Source organism: Nuphar pumila, chromosome 16 (assembly GCF_984573655.1).
Source record: "Nuphar pumila chromosome 16, dmNupPumi1.hap1.1, whole genome shotgun sequence".
Lineage (NCBI taxonomy): Eukaryota > Viridiplantae > Streptophyta > Magnoliopsida > Nymphaeales > Nymphaeaceae > Nuphar > Nuphar pumila.
The window spans coordinates 7,141,760-7,157,341 of NC_143264.1; the positions used below are offsets into that span (position 1 = coordinate 7,141,760).

The 15,582-nt window shown below is 36.7% G+C and overlaps 1 protein-coding gene across 1 annotated transcript in view; it reads left to right on the forward strand.

The window, feature by feature from the left end:
* LOC149812812 (disease resistance protein RPM1-like) overlaps window positions 1-15,582 on the forward strand; it is a 36,791-nt gene that overhangs the window by 17,115 nt on the left and 4,094 nt on the right. The gene's annotated exons all lie outside the window — the stretch shown is intronic.

Genomic DNA, 15,582 nt, shown 5'->3' on the forward strand with positions numbered 1-15,582 from the left:
TTCGCTTTGTAAATAAGAGCTTGAGTTGGTATATAAAGTTAGGATGAGCTGTCAAGCAGAGCATGAATGACCAATCGAACTCAATATGGCTCAACAGACTTAATAATGCTCCAATCATTGCAAACCCAATATATATATATATATATATATATATATATATATATATATATATATATATATATATATATATATATATATGCAGATAAATTCAATAGTTCATTGTTCTTGTAATGGGTAGGGTGTAAGACTTTTCTTTAGAATGTGTTGGCTTCAACTTTAGTCTTTAGCTTTTTCCGCTAAGAATTTTTAGTATGTATACAGTTTTTTTCAGTGACAATAATCAAAAGATGTGCTTTGGCTTTATGGTTGGTCACTTGGTTAAAGATTAAATTCCAACTCTACAAAAGAATGTTTTACCAGATCTTGTTCAAACGCTGAGTTTGGACAATGCCTTACAAGCTCGTCTTCGAGCTTGACCCGAACTTGAACAAAGTCATTTTGATCTGAGCCGAGTTTGAACAACCTAGCCTTGCTCAAACTCAGGTGGTGTGCATCCCTAATCCTCACCTAGAAGAACCCAAATTGCATCGACTTAAAGTGAAAAGATCCTAATATTAAGTGAAACTAGAAAAAGAAAATCAACAAACAAAGATCTAGAAGTGAGAGAGAGATGGTCAGGTCCTCCACAATCAATGGAGAAAGGAGAAAGATACACCTTTTTACTAAAATCAAAGTTTAATTTCAAAAAATGAGAGGGGCAATATAGTAATTTTAGTCAGCTTAACCATGGGTAAACCCACATGAATAAAGAGAAACTGGTGTTTGAGTATTAGTGGGCTAACCCAAAGTTAAGCGTGTTTTTGTAAATAAGTCAAAAGTGAGAGGGCATTTTGTAAAATTTTCTAAATCATATTCAATCCTAATTCATCAAGGTCGACCAAAGACAAGTTGATCGTGGATAAACAAGCAAGCAGACCACGTGGAACATGCACGGACAGATAAAGTTGAATTATATTGAATCCTTTATATGCAACTTGCAGGGAAAAAGAACCAACGAGGGCCACTGGTAGGAGCAGCTAGTGCACGTCACCTTGTGTTAGGATTGTTGCAGGATCAAATGCCAATGGTATGGTATCGTTGTATAACTGGTTAGCGATCGGAAGCTTGCCATTCAAGAAAGAAAAAAAGCTATAGAATAATTATTTAAACGAGCAAGTGGGATCGAATAAAGATGTACCGGTCATTGTGAAACTTAGTATCATATTCATACCAGTTCACTAACTCAAATAAATATTAAACTGCTTCTGCCTTGTGAAAGAAGGAAAGAATAATAAGAAAAGTGAAAAGCGAAGATAATAAAGAATATTTTGTTTGTATATAAAAAATTTGTTTGTTTGTTTGCATTACGCCAATCATTCAACAAAACACTTATTACATTTGGCTGCCTTCCGATCGTGCACCGACAACAATCTCTTTCCATCGGCTGCCTTGCTCCACCTTCTTCAGCTTGTACCACCATTTTCATGTTTCTCTTTTTCTCTCTTTGTATATATAAGATTTTTATTTGATGGGACTCTTGCTCTCTTTATTATGCAGTTGTGATGGGACTCTTGCTCTCTTTAGCTCGGTTTTACTTTCACCTGAACCCACCTCTTTCAAACATGCCATTCTTGATCCTAAGTAGCGCTCAACCATGCAAGAAGAATTTACTGATTTATAGCTCAATCACGCGTGGCACCTTGTTCCTTATCTTCCTCAATATATTGTTGGCTCTAAAATGCGTCTTTTGAATTAAACATCACGCTGATGGCTCTGTTGTTCGATACAAAGCTAGACTTATTGCCAAGAGATTTCATTAAGAAGAAGGTATTGATTTTTTTGGGACGTTCAGCCCCGTGATAAAATCTACCACCATCCTTGTGGTTATTGCCCTTGTGATCTCGTTCGCATGGCCTCTACATCAATTGGATTTTAACAATGCATTCCGCAATGATCTTCTTTCATAAGATATTTATATGGCACAACCTCCTGATTTTAAAGAGAGTTCTCATCCTCATTATGTTTGTAAGTTGGATCGTGCTTTGTATGGTGTCAAACAGGCTCTACGTGCCTGGTATCACCGCCTCAGCTCTTATCTTCAGTCCTGCGGATTCTTGATGTCTCTCTCTGACGCTTCTTTGTTTATCTTTTGGGGTGCATTGATTATGTATAATATCTTTGTCTGCGTTGATGATATCATAATTACAGGAAATTTACATAACCCCATCAACAAGCTAATTTAACATCTTAACCGTGCCTTCTCCGTCAAAGACCTTGGGCATCTAAGCTATTTTTTGGGCATTGAAGTGCTTTATGCTTCCTCAGGTCTTCATTTATGCCAACGTACTTATGCTCTAAATCTCCTTCATCGTACTTCTATGGCGGATGCGAAACCCATCTTCACTCCCCTCAACTCCACTACTCAGCTACTTAAAGATTATACCTTTGTATTCCATGACCCAACACTATACTAGAGTATAGTCGGCGGCCTTCGGTATCTTACCATCACTCGGCCTAATATTGTTTTTGCTGTCAACATGGTGTGTCAATTTATAAATCATCTAACGGTGACTCACTGGTCGACAGTCAAGTGTATTCTTCGGTATGTTAAAAACACCATTCAACATGGTCTCTGTTTCTCACGATCCTCCTCGTTTCAGCTTATAGCTTATTCTGACATTGATTGGGTGGGCACTGTTGATGATCGCAAATCCACAAGTGGTTTTAACATATTTTTAGGTACCAATTTGATCTTTTGGTCTTCCCACAAGCAAATGACCAAAGCTCGCTCCAGCACTGAAGCTAAATACAATTCGCTAGCCTGCGGTGCGTTAGAGCTTCTTTGGCTACAGTCTCTTCTGACTAATCTTGATTGCGCCCCCTCTTCATCACCTATATTTTGGTACAATAATATTGGTGCACCTTATCTTGTTGCGAATCCAGTGTTTCATGCTCGCACTAAACATGTTGAAGTCGACTTTCACTTCATACGGGATCATGTGCAAAAGGGTCATATCAAAGTTCAATTTCTCTCATCACCTGACCAACTGGCTGATGTGCTCAAGAAGCCTCTTCCGTTCTCCAGATGTATCTTTTTCCATGACAATATCAAAGTCGTTGAGCTTGCATGGACATGATAAGGATATGGTAGACACTGGTACTTCAAAAGGTAGTGAACCTCTCCTGTGTCCAAAATATTCCATCACATGAAGAGTCCGATCAATAATGGATTCAACAAGTTTAATGTATGAAGAGTCTGGTCAATAAAGAGTTCAACTAAATGTTGTTGATTATCGCTTTTGATAATCATTAAAAAAAATAATACTTTCAGAGTTATCGTTAAACCATTTTACGGTGTTCAACCTATAAATAGCCTACTCAGCTATCTCTAAAAGAACACAATGCAATAGATATTTTCTTCTCTTTGCACCAAAATCGAGATTGTTATTATTGATCGTGTTGGGAGAGGGACTTCTTCTTTGACCCCTCCCACGACCACTATTAAAATTATGGCTTCGGCCTCGATCTTTGAAAGTGGTGAAGGCTGTTATTTAGATGTTTCAGGAATCTTGATATGAGATAGAAGCACGCACTTTTCTTGATTGACACTACAAGAAAATTGTTAATTAGCGACGGATATTTGTGACAGATTTTTTCCGTCGCCAAGTTGTGGTGGATTAACGAGAGAAACTAATCCATCGCTAAGATTTGCAATATTCACGAAACTAGCGACGAAACACTTCCGTTGCTAGTTAGCGACAACAGGTTTTTGTCGCAACACACACGATGGGTAAAGACGAATTTGGCGACAGAAGTTTTTCTGTCGCTACTTAGCGACGACGTTAGCGACCTAACTGGTCATCTAAATTTACGATGGCATTGCGACGGAATTCGGTCGTCGCCAAATCCGTCGCTAATTTTCGCGTAAATCCCTAATCAGAGCCCTTTTCCCTCTTTCCTGTTTCGTCTCTCCCGCCCGCCCAACGCAATCCTCCGCTGCCTGATGCAATCCCCGGTCCGCCGCCCGGTCTGCCGCCCCCCACCCACCGCCCAATGACTCCCAGGTAAATCCATTTTTAGGTTTTTTCCGATAAAAGGGGCGCCTGCCCCTTTTATTTTTTTCGGCAGGGGGTGGGCTCCCCTGCGTCGTTTGTATTTTTCGGCAGGGGGCGACCCCCTGCCGAGTTTTATTTTTTTCGGCAGGGGGGCGACCCCCCTGCCACTTTTTTTTTTCCGACAGGGGGGGGGGACCCCCTGCCTCATTTTTTTTTCCAGCAGGGGGTCACCCCCTGCCTCATTTTTTTATTCGGGCAAGGGGTCGCCCCCGTGCCTCTTTTTTTTTCGGCAGGGGGGGCGACCCTTGCCTCATTTATTTTTTTCGGCAAGGGGTCGCCCCCCTGCCTCGTTTTTTTATTCGGCAAGGGGTCGCCCCCTACCTCGTTTTTTTATTCGGGCAGGGGGTCGCCCCCCCCCCCCCCCCTGCTTTTTCGGCAGGGGGGAGGGAGGCGACCCTGCCTTATTTTTTTTTTCGGCAGGGGGTCACCCCTCCTGCCTTATTTTTTTATTTCGGTAGCGGGGCTAGGGGTCGGGTGGCGCCCAGCGATCGCCGAGTTCCTGAACCACGGCATCACCCCGTGACTGCCATTTCGGGGGACGATCACTGCCTCCGAAGACCTTGTGTTGCTGTCATACATCGCTGGCCTACTGACTGGCCGGCCGAACTTGAGGGCGGTCGGGCCGAATGGAGAGGTGGTCAACGCCCGGAAGGCATTCCGCCTCGCCAAAATCTCATCCGACTTCGATATTTATTCTAATTTTTTTCCTTTCGACAGAGGGTGACTTCATTTTAACACAGTGTCTTTTGCAGATTTCTAAACGGATCCTGCTTGTGCCCCGCCACCCGTGGTAAGTAAGTGACAAAAATAATGCAAATCGGGTAGATACCCGTGATGAGTAAGTGATGCAACCGTATCACATGTTATTTAATTTATTGGATGCAACACTTTACTGTTCACATACTCACTTAGTTGTTGATATCTAGAACTGCTTTTGTTGGAGTTTGGAGATCATGCTGAGCATGATTTTAATTTATGAGAATAGAAGTTTTCTTATTTTTGGAGTATGGATTCCATGCTAGGCATGGTAGTAGTTAGCGAAATATTGGAGTGTGTTTGCTGCAGGTACATATTTGACATTTTTTTGATATGAATATTTTTGATGTATTGCAATGTTTGATGTGATTGTATCCATGCTTGCATGTAGTTACTTTCAATTTGATTATGACTTACATGTGAAATTGTATAATGAAAGCATGCTTCAAATGAATGTATCGTGTTATGAATAGTTTGCACATGAAAATATTAAGTTATCAATGCACACGTTATAATTCTTGTGATTGTATGACATCATATATTGCATGATAAATTTGATATTTTCTTCATCATACTGATGATTCTCTTTTAACTGGTTAGGATACTATTCGTAACATCATACGACAAAATGACTGCAAACCATGAATGAATGTACCGTAGGATAGTTGACAATGAGTTATCGCATGAATATATGGATGGTGTTGAAAGTTTTATTGAATTTGCAACGACAAGTGTCAGTACAGTGGATCCTACAAGTCAAATTAGGTGTTCCTACAAGATTTGTAAGAACAATCGATTTGTAGAACCTCATGGCGTTAGACATCACCTATACAGGAAGGGTTTTGTGAGCGATTATCAGAATTGAATGTTTCATGGTGAAGAATTTAGAAACAATTTTGATGCACGGTTGAATATGGTGCACGATAATCCATATATGGATTTGATATTTGATGTGAATGATTTAAATTATTTAAATGTATTGTAATACTTGATGTGAATGATTTGAATGTATTGCAATACTTGATGTGAATGATTTGAATGTATTGCAATGATGTGAATGATTTGCAAGTATTCAAATGATTTGAATGATTTGAATGTATTGTAATACTTGATGTGAATGATTTGAATGTATTGCAATACTTGATGTGAATGATTTGAATGTATTGCAATGATGTGAATGATTGGCAGGTATTTCAATGATGTGAATAATTTGAATGTATTGCAATACTTGATGTGAATGATTTGAATGCATTGCAATACTTGATGTGAATGATTTGAATGTATTGCAATGATGTGAATGATTTGCAGGTATTCCAATGATTTGAATGATTTGAATGTATTGCAATACTTGATTTGAATTATTTGAATGTATTGTATTGATGTGAATGATTTGAAACAATTTGAATGTATTGCATGACATTTTTTATTTGTTAGAATATGGTTCGTGGAACTTATAGTGGTCGTTCATCCAGTAGTAGCCAGGCTCAACCTTCATCTTCACGGACTCCTTTGATAGGTATATCATTTAACTAATTGGATGCTTGATTAGTTGAAATGCATATTCAAAGAATTTCTAACATATTTTTTTACAGATGATATTTCGCCTGTACATGACCCACCTACACCAGTTGATCATAAAAGTCTGGAGCCAACACAGGGTGCAGAGTCTTCTCAGTCTGGCATAAGAAGACTCATTCGAATAGTGTATATCGATAATCGACCATAAGTATTTCGTTTTCACTTATTACATATCTTATAAATATTATATATTGATATTTATTGTGTACAAATTCATGTGCAGCACAAGGTTTGAGCCACAAGAAGTAGTACGCGATATTAGGAATTCACTTCTTCAACATCTACCAGGACCGGTCGCTCAATAGAAAGAGTATCCAAAAGAGGTGATAGACAGAGTGTGGTCCTCATTCACGGTATACAGTCATTCATCATAGTTAATGTGTTTCATATTTAATTTTTTATTATAGTCATGTCTACTAACTTTCTGAAAATATATATAGTCTTCGAATCGCTTCGCGACTACGATGGAGGAACACGATGCAAGGAAGGTGTGGCTGCCAATCGATTTGCAGACATGCTGCACAATATGAAGACTGCAGCAAAAAAAACATCTGGCGGAATAGATGATCCAATACAGTGGAAGGGTCATGGCCTTATTACTGTCAGGAGAGATTATTGGGAGGGAATGTGCGACAAGTGGGCGGGGGATGCATTTCAAAATCACTCCGCGACGGCTGCATAAAATCGAGCGAAATTGCCCGAAGCCCATCTACACACAGGTGGATCTAGGACTTTTTGGAGCTACCTGAAGAAAATGGTAACTCATCAATATATATTGTCAATTTTATAAGTATTGTTGCTTATCATTTCACTTCACAGGAAGCAAGAAAATGAGGCATTGTACCATACAAGGATATGTTTGTTGAAACACATAAACGTAAGACCACGACAGAGTTCATATCAGAGAAGGTGAGAACGACAATGATATATATTTATTGTATTAATAATCATTGTAATATACAAGTTATCATAAACATTGTAATTCTTAATTATTAATGCACTGTAAACATTATTTTGTAGGGGGCATATGAGCAACAGATGGTAGAGCGATATGGCGATGACTCTACTCAGCATCCATCATTTGATTCTGCAGCATAAGTGACTGCAGCAGGTGAACCCAAAAAGGGTCGTGTGTTCGAGTTTGGGAGTAATATGAACACCTCACAAGTCGTTGCTTCCTCCAGTCACGGCTCACAGACTTCTCTCGTCGACATCAACTCCAAGCATCATATTTTTTCCGGTGATGATGTACGCCAGATCGTTAAGGACGCAATGCGTGACTACTTCCATGAAACAATTGCGGACATTCTCTAAGATGAGTTCAACAGTTTTTTGCAGAATAGGGGAACTTCGATTGCAGGTGCCTCTCAGGTATGACAGTTTCATGTGATATATTGCATGTCGTTAGATTTCATATCACTTTAATTGCCTTAACTTAGGTGCATTGGATATAATTTATTTCAGTATATTTGTTTATCAATACTGACCTTTTATATAATATTTCAGTATAATATTTTTATTGCCTTTGAACACATATGAGCATGATAGAATCACATATACAGTTTTTTTACTGCCTTAGAACACATATGAGCATGATAGAATCACATATATAGTTTTTTTGCTGCCTTTGAACACATATGAGCATGATAGAATCACAAAAACAGTTTTTTTACTGCCTTTAGAATACATATGAGCATGATTGAATCAGATATAAAGTTTTTTAACTGCCTTAGAACACATATAAGCATGGTAGAATCACATATACATTTTTTTGCCAGCCTTAGAACACATATGAGCATGATAGAATCACATATACATTTTTTTTACTGCCTTAGAGCACATATGAGCATGATAAAATCACATATATAGTTTATTATCTGCCTTAGAACACATATGAGTATGATAGAATCACATATAAAGTTTTTTGACTGCCTTAGAGCACATATGAGCATGATAGAATCACATATACAATTTTTTGACTGTCTTAGAACACATATGAGCATGATATAATCACATATACAGTTTTTTGCCTGCCTTAGAACACATATGAGCATGATAGAATCACATATAAATTTTTTGACTGCCTTAGAACACATATGAGCATGGTAGAATCACATATAGAGTTTTTTTTACTGCCTTAGAACACATATGAGCATGATATAATCACATATATAGTTTTTTGTCTGCCTTAGAACATATATGAGCATGATAGAATCACATATAAAGTTTTTTCACTGCCTTAGAGCATATATGAGCATGATAGAATCACATATATAGTTTTTTAACTGCCTTATAAAACATATGAGCATGATTGAATCACATATAAGTTTTTTTACTGCCTTAAGAGCACATATGAGCATGATAGAATCACATATACAATTTTTTTACTGCCTTAGAACACATATGGGGATGATAGAATCACATATAGAGTATAACTTATTTCAATATATTTTGTTTATCAATACTGACCTTTCTTTTCTTGTGTAGGTTGTTGGCGATAATCAGCGTAGTGGAGCTTAAGGGACAGATCAAGACAATGAACAAGAGGACGCACAAAATCTTGGCGATGATTAGATTCATGTATTGAATTTGTTCTACCTTCTTTTTGTTTCAAAAATGTAAATGTTGAATTGTAAATAATTAAAACTTGCGAATTTTAAAGTGGATTGATTAATTGTTTTAGTTTCCTTTTATATGTATTTTGATGTGTACTTTATTTTTTATTCACAGAAAATATAAATTGTATAGGAAATATTGTATCACGAGAAATTTTTCTCGATATTTAATTTTCAAATATAAATTTTTTTATTTTTTTTCTTTGTTTGCGACGGATTAACGACGGATATATCTGTCGCTAATTAATATTACTGTTGAATGTAACAATGGATTAGCGACGACTATAAATTCGTCGCCAAACCAAAGTCACCGTATAGTAACAACGGATTTGGTGACAGATGTTGGCATTCGTTATTCCGTCGCAACGTAGCGACGGAACGGGCGACAGATACAGTTCGTCTCTACTTAGCGACGGAATGAGCGACATATATATTCCGTCGCTATTTAGCATCAAAAAATTCATGATGAAAGATATCCGTCGCTAATGCGTCACTAATCTGTCGCTAATGCGCCACTAATCTGTCGCTAAGCTGTTTAGAGATGGCTTAGCGATGGATTAACGATGAATTTAGGTCATCGCTAATTCACAGGTTTCTTGTGGTGTGAGACAGATCATATAAATTCGTAAAGGAGTATGATATTGCATTGGTGGTGACAGATGTGACAAAGCTTTCATATTCATGAAGAATATCGTTCAGCGTAATTTGGATTAATTCTTCATGGTCTACAAAGTGATTTGTAGCAGCAAGTAAGTTTTTTAAAAAATTTGATGCTATATCCAAATATCATAACATATCTAAGCTTTCTTTCTTGACGAAAGTTAAGTCTTTCTTTAAAATATCAGTCTTAAAGAAAATTGATACCCATAAGCTTTTTCTAAAAAAAAGTCAAGACCTAGGGTTGTCCAACATGCTCGGCTGACCACAAGTAACTTGTAGCCTGCACCCAACGGGTCAGGCCGCCCATGATTAACTTGTAGCCCGTGCCCCAACGGGTCGGGCTTGGATTGCATGTGAGTAAGTAGACCATGCGAAACATGCAAGGTTGAATCATATTGAATGCTACATTGTTTATATGAAACTTGCAAAGAACAACAATTATTAAATGTCCTATGTGACTCCAGCTGGCTTCACCAATTATTAAATCGTGACATAAGAAGATGCGACATCACATTAGGGGATAAAAACTAAATGTCTGATGAAACTCCAGGCACACCAGCCGGATTAGAGCCTAGCTCGGCTTGGACAGAGAAGAAGTGTGGCAGTTCAAGCTCGGCTTGAGCTACAGCCTAACCGAGCTTAAACAGCTTATGACAGGGCTCGGCTAAATTCGAGTTCAAGCAAGGCTCGGATTGAGCTGAATATATTTATAAAAAAACCAATGTTTCTTTTTATTTTTATAAAAAAATAAGTAGTGGAATTTAAACCCAAGTCATTTTTTAAAGAGGCTAAGACTCTCTCATTAACTTTTTTATATAATTATGTAAACTGAGCTTAATCGGGTTTATGGAGCCTAACTCAGCAGGACTACATGTTTAAGCTCACTTGTTCACGTGTACCGAGTCTAAATCTTTATTAAAGCTCAGCTAATTTATTTTTAGAACAAGCTTGAACCGAGTTTAGCTCGAGCTAGCTAGGCTCATTGTGCATCGCTAACTCCAGCTGGCTTCAGCAGACATGACATGAAAAGATGTGATATTACATCACAAGAGATCTCTCTCCATGATTGGGCAGCCGCTGCTGCTGCTTATGATTGTAAACGAGCCGAGTTCGACTCCTTAACCAGCCCTAGCTTCCACCGACAATGTACTAATGCATAAATTATCAAACTGTACAGAACCATTCGTTTATCAATGGAAGTCATAAAAAATCATAGAAAAATTTATAAAAACATCAACTTTTGACCTATCCACAGAAACGTTGGTAATGTTCGAAAATTTACAATTCTTTTTTTTTTTAAAAGGCAAGCTCGGGTTTTCTAAAAGGCAAGCGTTGGTAATATTTGATATATGTTGAGGTCCTTTCACAATCAATGGACAAAGGAAAAAGACACCCTTTTGTTTTTTTACTAAAATCAATATTTAATGTGTCAAAAAATGAGAGGAGCAATCGAATAATTTTAGCCAGCTTAACCATGGGTAAACCCACCTGAATGAAAAGAAACGGGTGTTTGAGCATTATTTTGCTAAACCAAGTTTAAGCGTGTTTTTGTAAATAGGTTAATTAAAAATGAACTGGGATTTTGTAAAATTTTCAAAATCATACTCGATCCTAAATTCATCAAGGCCACCTATCAATAACATGTCGTTTACTGAGACAAGTTTGATCGTAGACTGAATGTGACAAGCAGACCACGTGAAACCATGGACGGACAGATAAGGTTGTCCTTTATATCCAATTGGAAGATCGTCTCTGCTTTGGTATCGTTGTATAACTGGTAGGGCCCTGATTGCCTTTCTTTCAAATAAAAAATAAAAAAAATTTGCCAACAATTATTTAAACGAGCAAGTGAAAGTGGTAACGGTCAATGTGAAACGAACATTTTATTCGTCAACTAGGAGGCTATAAAAACCCTTCTTTTCTTGCATCAAAGCCAACCATTCAACAAACTATCGGCCTTCCTCTCGTGCTTCCGCAAACAATCTCATTCCATCGGCGGTCTTCCAACATCCTCCTCACCTTCTTCTTCAGGTATCTCTTTCTCTCTCTATATATAAGATTTTTTATTTGGTATAAATGATTGTACGAATTTCACGATGCAAGTTGTTTTGACAGAATCTAAGCATGCAAAAATTTAGTATGAATAGACTCTTATAGCATATTTTTTCAATGAAAAATATATTTTCATGAGCTAAAAAAAAATGAATGCCTAAAATAGCAGTTGATTTTTGAATCGCCGGAAAAACTTGTAAACAAGCAGGATTTTGGCAATCCAAAAATCTGTTCCTACTAAACAAAACCTGTAGCTAAGATGTAAGGTGAGAAAAAAAAAACTCAAACAAGGTGTTTCACACATTTGCTTGCTAGGTCATTTGCACATACAAACGATGTAGCAAATCTTAATCCACACACACACACTATAATATATATATATATATATATTAAAATTTTATATTCTTATGTCAACATAGCCTAATTGGGGGTTTATCGAGCCTAACCGAGTTAGACTACATGTTCAAGCTCGCATGTTTACGTGTTTCAAGTCCAAATTTTTGTTCGAGATCGGCTCATTTAGTTTTTGAATGAGCTTGAGTGAGTTTAAACAGGTAAAATCCCACACAAGCCTTAGCTAGTTCGGCTCATTCACATCAGAAGAGAAAAAAAAAAGCTCTCTCTCGGCCAGCCACCTGTTGTTATTGTTGTAAACGAGCCAAGTTCAACTCTTTAACCAGTCCTAGCTTCCACCGACAATGGACAATTCTAAAATTTATGAAACCATACAGAACTTCTGGTTTATAGAAAAATTTACAAATACATCTTCAACGTTTGACCTATTCACTAAAAACATGTTTAATATTTAAAATTTTACAATAATTTTTTTTTTTAAAGGCAAAGCTGGGTTTAGGCAGACACCTAGCAGATATCCCTTAAGTCCCAAGTAGTAGGGGATTCCAACCAGAGCCTTCAACTCATTGCCTACCTAAATTAGCAAAAATAATTCTCAAACAACACTTCATAACCCAATTACGTTCATGGTTAGGCTTAGATAAAGTACCTGATTACCCCTCCTCTCTCTTCTACCGTCCGCTTACAATGGATACTGTTGACAATGAGGATTTACTCACTGTCTCTCTTGCCACCAGAGTTGTTCGCCAGTGCACCTAACATCATTCTCTGTTGTTAGCTTTCTTATTTAAAATGCCCCTCCATCCTCACCTCATGTAACCACACCACCACCACCACCATGTTGGGCATCTTTCAAGGTGTTCCCACCATATCCATGTAGAATTAATAACTAAAACGCCTCTCTGTTCTTGACTAAAATAATGTTTAATGTCAAAAAAAATGAGAGGCCCAAAGTAAACGAAGAAAAAATGGGTGTTTGACCATTATTTTGCTAACCTAAAGTTAAGAATGTTTTTGTAAATAGGTGTAACAATAGGATCTGGGACCTCAGGAGTTCGAGTTTGATTGATATTACTTTTCTAGAAAAAAAAATACAAAGTTCACGTAGAGAAAAGATGGTTAAGTTTTTTTTTTTTATTCTAATTCACAATAACTCACTTTTTATTATAAAGTTCATCATTTATAACAAAAATAATAATAAATATATTATTGTTCAATGACATAAAAATAAAAACTATTGATTCTCTGTCGAAGAAGAAGTTGATCAAGCCGTGCTTGTGTTAGTGTGCGTAAAACCTATACTTATATTAAAATAAGCAGTGAGTCTACAGCTCAGTAAAAAATAATTGTAAACAAATAAACTTGCAACTGTAGTGTGCTTTATGCTCTTAGCCTGAGTTTAGTTTTTGACACACCACACAAGTTTGTATATTTTAATTAGCCTCATTAACTCTTTTAAACACTCGATCACCACAAACTGTCACTAAATCGGTTATACCGGTCATAGTTGTCTATGAAAATAACAATCTGCGTAAACCACCTTAATTTTATATATTGGCTAAACAATGAACCATACGATCTCAGTGGTTTCCAGACCACCAAACACTACAATGAAACAAAAACGAAACCCCATTAATAGCTAATCGTGAGGTCAAGCTTTCAATCTCGGTATTATTCATGCTACATCCTAACCATAATGATTATCATCATACATGGTCCTTTAGAGTCCCAAACACTGTGTGAGCGTAACCCCAAGTCAAAAACTAAGTTCAACACATTTAACTATATTCTCAAACTCATAATTTACGCATTCTTTCATGAGTGATATCGTGAATTGATCATAACGTATCTCACTTTTTAATCTTATAACGATATTAGGATTTATACTCATCTAAAAATGTAGTGACTTCGCATTGTTAAATCACCGATGGCCCACTCTCTATGGTGACTGTATTCTGATTGCGAACCATATAACTTTTTTCATAGATCGCAATTTTCGGGATTTAAAAGGTTATGCATGATGAACTCAATATAATCATTCATACATCATGAATAGAATAAATAAAACTCTAATATAAAAATAATTTTTGACAATGGTATCGTTGTATAACTGACAGGGCCCAAATTACCTTTCAAGAAAAATAATAATAATTGCGAACAATTATTTAAAGGAGCAAGTGGAAATGGTAACAATCAATGTGAAACGAACAAGTGGGATGGACTAAAGTCTATAAACTCAATAAAATTTTAAACTATTTCTGCCTCGGGAAAGTAGGAAAGAATTGGATAGGAATCAAGTTTGACAAGATCTAGATCAAAATCGAGAGTCAATCCAGTTTATGACTAGTTTGGTTAAGTTCTGGCTCATGACTAAAGTGGTAACAATCAATGTGAAACGAGCAAGTGGGATGGACTAAAGTCCACAAACTCAATTGTTAAAATGTTTCAACCTGGTGAAATAGGAAAGAATAATAGGAAAAGTGAAAATAAGAAAGAACGTTTTATTTCCTACTAGGAGGCTATGAAAACCCTTCTTTTCTTGCATCAAGGCAACCATTCAACAAAGTATCTATATATATATATATATATATATATATATATATATATATATATAAGTTCTTTATTTGGTATAAATGATTGTACCAATTTCATGATGCAAGTTGTTTTTGACAGAATCTAAGCATGCAAAAATTTAGTAAGAATCGACTCTTAATTTATCTTTTTTCAAGGAAAAATATATTTTCAAGATTTAAAAAAAAATGAATCCCTTCATAGCCATTGATTTTTTAGTTGCCGGAAAAACTTGTCTGGATTTCGGGGATCCAAAAATCTGTTCCTACTAAACATAACCTGTAGCCAAACCGAGCTAGAGACTACATGTTTATGTGTATCAAGTCTAAATTTTTGTTCAAGATCTGCTCATTTAGTTTTTGAATGAGCTCGAGTCGAGTTTAAACGGGTCAAATCCTACACAAACCTTGGATATCTCAGCTAATTGGGAATCCCTAACTCCAGTTGGCTTTAGCAAACATGACATGAAAAGACGTGACATTACATCACAAGAGAAAAGAAAAACTCTCACCATCGATGAACAGCCACCCGTTGTAATGGTTGTAAACGAGCCAAGTTCGACTCTTTAACCAGTCATAGCGTCCACCACCGAAAATGGACAATTCTATAAATTATGAAACCATACAGAACTTCTTGTTTATCAATGGAAGTCATAAAAAATTATAGAAAATTTTACAAAAAGGTGTGTTTGAGCATTATTTTGATAACCCAAGGTTAAGCGTGTTTTTGTAAATAGGATAAAAGTGAGACTGGATTTTGTAATATTTTAAAAGTTATACTCGACCCTAATTCTTCAAGGTTGCCTTTCAAAGAAACTAAAGACTCATCCTGTACTTCTTTTT